Genomic DNA, 5,936 nt, shown 5'->3' with positions numbered 1-5,936 from the left:
TTTTAAAAAGTCCCGGAATAAAAGGAAACTTATCATGGAGCGAAGTGACATTGTTTTATGTAGAACGCAGTATTTGCACGTATTAACACTCTACGTACATTTTTCCAACTGTTATACAAGCAAAATAGTTACACTTTAAAAACAGCAATGTTCGTAAAAGAAAAGCTAAATTTTCCGACCTGTAATAATAAACAAACTCAGTTTGTTTATTATTACATCCCAGAAGACAGACTGATTACCCTATTATCGGAATGGATTCTCCTTTTTCTGACATGCGCAGTAGTTTCGAGGGACCTCAAATCGGTGGGCGAACTATATCTGTTCTGTATTCCTTTTGCCATAAGAATAAATAAATAAATGGTTAATATTAAAAAAAAAGTAAATTTTCAATATTGATATGTGATTTGTATGAATTAGGTCAATTTGTGTTATTAGGTTAATAGTAATACTGAGAATGAGGAGTGGAACTTATCATAATGGTAATACATTGACCATGATTTTGAATGTAGCAGAAATAGAGGAAGAGATTTATTATTTCCAGTTTTTGTCGTTCTTTATTGTTGTCAGAACTACAGGAACATGGAGGGTTGGGAACGGATATTGGCAATAGTGTTTATCTAAAAATTATTTTCACAAGTCAAATATGGCAGCTTTTTTTTTTTTTTTTTTTTTAGAAGAGGGATTGAGAAAAACAAAAGGGAATGAAAAGGAAGAACACACTGTTAAATTTTTTACTACTCAAATGTTCTAGGTGATCTGTATGTAGTTTTAACACTTTCATTGCCAAGCTGAAAATTGGAATTTCGTGTGGTGGCCAAATTTTTTTTATTTTTTTTTATTTAGTTAACGACGTCCACGCGATAACGCGTGATCGACCGTTTGGTGAGAACTCGCATCGCGTGATCGCGCGATATCATTCATTGCCAAGCTGAAAATTGGAATTTCGTGTGGTGGCCAAAATTTTTTAATTTTTTTATTTAGTTAGCGACGTCCACGCGATAACGCGTGATTGGCCGTTTGTTGGGAACTCGCATCGCGCGATATCGCATGATTGGCAGTGAACGTGTTAACGCTGATTTCGAATTGAAACATTTTTTCATGTGCAGTTTCTTTGCCTAACACGTTTTAATCCTGTAATGGATGCCTCTTTAAAAGGGGATCTTCTTTCACCCCGGTTGCTTTGGAAAGCTCAGCTCGACATGAGTAAAGACATGTTGAAAATACTTGCCTATGCTTAAAAGTTTTTGCCCAACTTACTCTCATGCAGTGAAACTCGTGTATAACTTGTGATTTTGTTTTATCGTTGGCAAGTTGTAAAAAAAAATCGTTTAAAATCTTTTCATTCCTCTAAGGTAACACGCACATCTAGTCTACCGATTTTCAATGAGTATTTTACTTTTTCTATTGAACAGGCATGAAACATTTCTACTGTTTCTTGTCCAAATGAATGCTGCATAAATGGGACTTGTATTGTATATTCGACTGAAAAGCGATCCTAGTGAATAGTTCTTTTCAGCTTATTGGTCTATTTGTCCAAAAATAGGATAGGCTGTAGGTACATGGAATTTGAGAGATGTCAGATAGCAATATTGGTGAAATTTTTTATCTTCAGATGGCAACAGCAGGCTGACTTGCTTATGTGTTGTAAGCAGTTCAAAATTCTTATGAAATTTGAACTGAACTTAATATATGAGATTTGAATCCGGTGGAGGTGATCTTTAATTTAGAATTTGGAGAGGAAATTGTTTATGATTTTCTCGATGATTTTTCGATTGCAGCCATTAAGAGCGGAAATTTGTTTGATACTCGAAATTCTTGCTAAAGAAAATGTTGATGATGATTATGAACATCTGTTGGTTCACATCACAAACAGATGATGTTGTCAATCTCTTTCAGCAGTTTGACTCACCCTGTAATATAGACATTAATAATTTAATTATTTTGTATAATACAGGGTGAGTAGAAATAATGTGAACGATTATTTATTTAAAAAAAGCATTGGGCACAAAAATACTGCATTTCAGTTGTGCAATGAGCACCAATAATATCTCGCGCTTATTGCGCAATTGTTGCAACAACACAGCTCTCTTTATACAGTTCTTCAGGTCATTACGAGGGTGGTCTGAAAGATTCTCGGCCTCGACCATAGATGGTAGCACTATTGGCAAGATTTTCTTTTCTAAGTTGGCAAATCTATCATAAGCATCCATGTGAATTGCAAGTCATTCTATCAAGTAGTTTATTTTATACAGCTTTCTGAAGCAAAAGTGTTGTCTGTATCCCTTGAAACTGAGTATCGTGCGGTTATAAAATCTTCGTAAAAGAAGGTTTAACGCCAAAAGAAATTCATTCAGAGTTCATAAACGTTTATGGGCACTCTTCTTCGTTTTTGACAATGAAGAAATGGGCTACCGAGTTTAAACGTGGGTGTACCAGCCTTGAAAATGATCCAGGTGAAGGACGTCCAAAAAGCGTAACAACACCAGAAATCATTGATCAAGTGATCAATGGTTACCAAATGACCAATATGATATTGGATGACTGGCGAGTCAAAGTGTGTAAAATTGCTGAGGCTATAGGCATTTCAAAAGAACTTGTGGGATATATTTTGCATGAAGAATTGCAAATGAAAAAGCTTTGCGCAAGATGGGTACCGCTCTTGCTCACAGCAGATCAAAAACGCACTCGCATGAAAATCTCTGAACAGTGCTTGGAGCGTTTTAACAAGAATAAAACTGATCTTGTGCGTCGATTTATTACTATGGATGAGACTATGGATAAAAACGGTGGACAGAAGCCGATTGTTCAGCTCCAAAGAAGACAAAGTCGGTTGCATCAGCAGGAAAGGTCATGGCATCTGTGTTTTGGGATGATAAAGGCATTTTGTTTATTAATTATCTTGAAAAGGGTAAAACAATAACCGAGGAATATTATTCCTATATTTTAACCAGACTAGACGAAACAATTGATAAGAAAAGACTCGGTTTGCAGAAGACAAAAATCATCTTTCATCAGGACAATGCACCTGTCCACAGAGTGTTTTGGCAATGAGAAAATTAAGGGATCTGCACTATGAATTGTGAGAACATCTACCATATTCCCCATATTTGGCTCCCTCTGACTTCTGTCTCTTCGAAAAACTAAAACTCTTCCTTGCTGGTCAGTGTTTTTCTTTGAATCAAGAGGTAATTGCAGCTATAGAGGGATATTTTGCAGATCGTACTGAGAATCACTACATGGATGGGATAATGGCGCTGGAGCATCGCTGGAATAAATGTATTAGTCTTAAGGGATTATGTTGAAAAATAAAAATAATTTTGAAATTATAAATTCGTTTTTTCATTGCTAGGCCGAGACTTTTTCAGATCACTCTCGTACGTTTGCAGGATGGCAGTATATCAGTATGTACACAATGTTCTTTACATCTAAAGACAGAGAAAAAAAGTGAAGGGGAGTTAAAGCCAGGTTGTGCAGGTCAAGCTGCAGTCCCTATTCATCCTATCTATCAGCCAGGAGACTACGCATTAAAAAGAGTTGTGCGTAGAATTATGGATCTGAGGGGATGCTCCATCTTGTTGTAAATAAAAATGAGTTTGTCCTCAATGAGCTGTAGCAGGAACCATAGCCCTTGCCACAGTACATACTGTTTTTTAAAAGGGAAACAATGGTCCACAGACTTTGTCATAAGTCATGGCATAAAAGTCATTAAATATTTTTGGACTGTCCCTTAAATATTCCAGCCAAGTGTGGATTGTCAGAACCATATAGGGATACCATGTCTGTTCGCTTTTTTTCTGATACGCCAAACATGGCTTCATCATGCTTCATCATTGAAGCACACTGCTGACAGGAACGTTGTGTCCGCCTTCAAGCAGGCTATCATGTCCATGCAAAACGAGTAGCAGGCTACTCGTTCATTGTAATTTATTTACTGTTTAATATTTTTTCGCTCACACATGGACTTTTTCCTTTGCTGATATAGCCAGTCTGCTAAAGTTTGTGATTCTACTCGAATATTACTCTGTTACCACGAAATGGAATTCTGTTTTGGAAGATTCTTTTTATGTCTATCTAAAAGCTCATTGAACATAGCTTAAAGAATTTCTCAAAATGAAACTCCTCAACACACAATAGAACACTCTTTTTATATATACATGTTAGTAGCTTGGTACATTGTGCGATCTAAGTAGTAACCATCAACTAATTAATCTCGTCGACGTACATTAAAACTCAGTTCCTATTTCAAATTATACGTTGCATTTTCCTGTTGCTGCTAATTGTTTTTTCGTAAAAATTTTAGAAATCGCACATCAGTTTACTGTATTTGCTATTGGTCCTAAGACCTGCTTTAATTTAACTCAGTCAAAATTTTTTATTACTAAGTCCTCTATAGAAATGTAAAGTTTTGACTCCTTCACGAAAGTGATGTCAAATGTAGCGACATACACCCTCTGTCCAAAACGAAATCGAACTTTTCGAAAATAGAAGAAACTAGTGATGCTACCTGTTGTATCTTTTTATTGACGAGAGTAGAAACCTTCATTAGTGTTGTATCAACTCTTTATGACATTTGTTTCATTAGAAGCCGAGTTATAGTGCCAAGAGTGGCAGTGCGTTTTGACGAACGGTCGGTCGTTACGACATTCATGCCGTACGCGACGAATCTCGCTATCAATCGCTTCAAAACTTCGAGATAAAACTCACCATTGACTGTTTGGCCAGGCGGAACGAATTCTTTGTGTATAATGCCCTTGGAATCGTAGAAACAAATCAGCATTGTCTTTAATTTTGACTTCTCGAAGCGACTTTTTCTTCCGATGCCCCTCTTCTGGTGGTCTCCACTCGGCGCTTTTGTTTCGGCCTCATACTCAAAACGCTACGTTTCGTCACCAGTAACCATCGTTTCAAGGAATTTTGAGGCCCGGCTTTTCGTCGTCCTCAAGCGTCTCATGACCACTTTGAAATCGCTTAAACCACTCGTAAACTTGAGTTTTAATGAGGTCCTTGCAGTGTTCAATTCGATACATTTTTTGGTCGTCGGTCAACTGATGGGGAACAAATCGCGAATTTAATTTACGAAGGCCCAAACTCTCTGTCAAAATGTTGTGCACAGTTGATTTTGGAATCCCTAATTCATCTTCGATCAATCTCACGGACGATTTCGAGTTTTCTTTGATGAAATCACGCACTTTTTGGATGTTAACTTCGCTCAGTCCAGTTTTTGGACGGGCCCGGCTTTTCGTCGTTCTCAAGCGTCTCATGATCCCTTTGAAATCGCTTAAACCACTCGTAAACTTGAGTACGGGATAGGCATTCATCAGCGTACGCTTTTTGAAGCATTTGATGCTTCAAACACAAAATTAACACAAAAGTCAATCGTAGCTCTCCGTTTGAAACTCATTTTCCGACCGTTCGTCAAAACACACTGTCACTCTTGGCACTATAACTCGACTTCTAATGAAACCAATCTCATAAACAGTTGACACAACACTAATGAAGGTTGCCGCTTTCGACAACAAAAAGATACAACAGGTGGCGCCACTAGTTTCTTCTATTTTCGAAAAGTTCGGTTTCGTTTTGGACAGAGGGTGTAGTTTATTAACGGACAATAAATGAAATGATAATGATAAAACATTTTTGAATCGATTTTTTTTATCGATTCAAAACTCTGACCAATACTGTCTGCAATCTAGATTTCGGTTCCTTAAAGGTGAGTTCAAAAACTGGATTGCTTCATCATGAATATAAATAATTCCAGTTCTGATAACATATTAACTAAATATACTATTCAAAGGAAGGGATTATACATGAATATCTCTCGTGTGAAAAATGTAATGTTCTTGACACATTGCACACGTGGTTTTTACGTAGTTAAGCGATTCAGCAATCTGACATTATGGAAATGTTATCACAGACCTAATAAGTGTAGGAAACTG

This window comes from Typopeltis vanoorti, chromosome 10 (assembly GCF_054136105.1).
Source record: "Typopeltis vanoorti isolate ZY-2024b chromosome 10, IOZ_Tvanoo_1.0, whole genome shotgun sequence".
Lineage (NCBI taxonomy): Eukaryota > Metazoa > Arthropoda > Arachnida > Uropygi > Thelyphonidae > Typopeltis > Typopeltis vanoorti.
Note: the sequence above shows the minus strand (reverse complement) of the source record.